The sequence below is a fragment of the Otolemur garnettii genome, unplaced genomic scaffold, assembly GCF_000181295.1.
Source record: "Otolemur garnettii isolate 467f Iridium unplaced genomic scaffold, OtoGar3 scaffold00193, whole genome shotgun sequence".
Lineage (NCBI taxonomy): Eukaryota > Metazoa > Chordata > Mammalia > Primates > Galagidae > Otolemur > Otolemur garnettii.
This window is the reverse complement of record NW_003852588.1, coordinates 1,758,299-1,758,940: the sequence shown is the minus strand read 5'-3', so window position 1 is coordinate 1,758,940 and position 642 is coordinate 1,758,299.

Sequence of the window (642 nt, the reverse complement as noted above, 5' to 3'; positions counted from 1 at the left end):
CCATAATACCCAAAGCAATTGTAATGCAATCCCTATTAAAGCCCTGCTGTCATACATTAAAGATCTTGAAAAAATAATACTTTGCTTTTAATGGAATCAGAAAAAACCTCGAATAGCCAAGACATTACTCAGAATTAAAAACAAAGCAGGGGGAATCACACTACCAGACCTCAGACTATACAATAAATCGATAGTGATCAAAACAGCATGGTACTGGCACAAAAACAGAGAGGTAGATGCACAAAACAGAATAGAGAACCAAGAGATGAACCCAGCTATTTACCGTTATCTGATCTTTGACAAGCCAATTAAAAACATTGAGTGGGGAAAAGATTCCCTATTTAACAAATGGTGCTGGGCAAACTGGCTGGCGACCTATAGAAGATTGAAACTGGACCCACATCTTTCACCATTAACTAAGATAGACTCTCATTGGATTAAAGATTTGAATTTAAGACATGAAACTATAAAAGTATTAGAAGACAGTGTAGGGAAAACACTTGAAGAAATTGGCCTGGGAGAAAACTTTATGAGGAGGACCCCCTGGGCAATCAAAGCAACATCAAAAATACATTACTGGGACCTAATCAAACTAAAAAGCTTCTGCACAGTCAAGAACACAGTAAGTAAAGCAAGCAGACA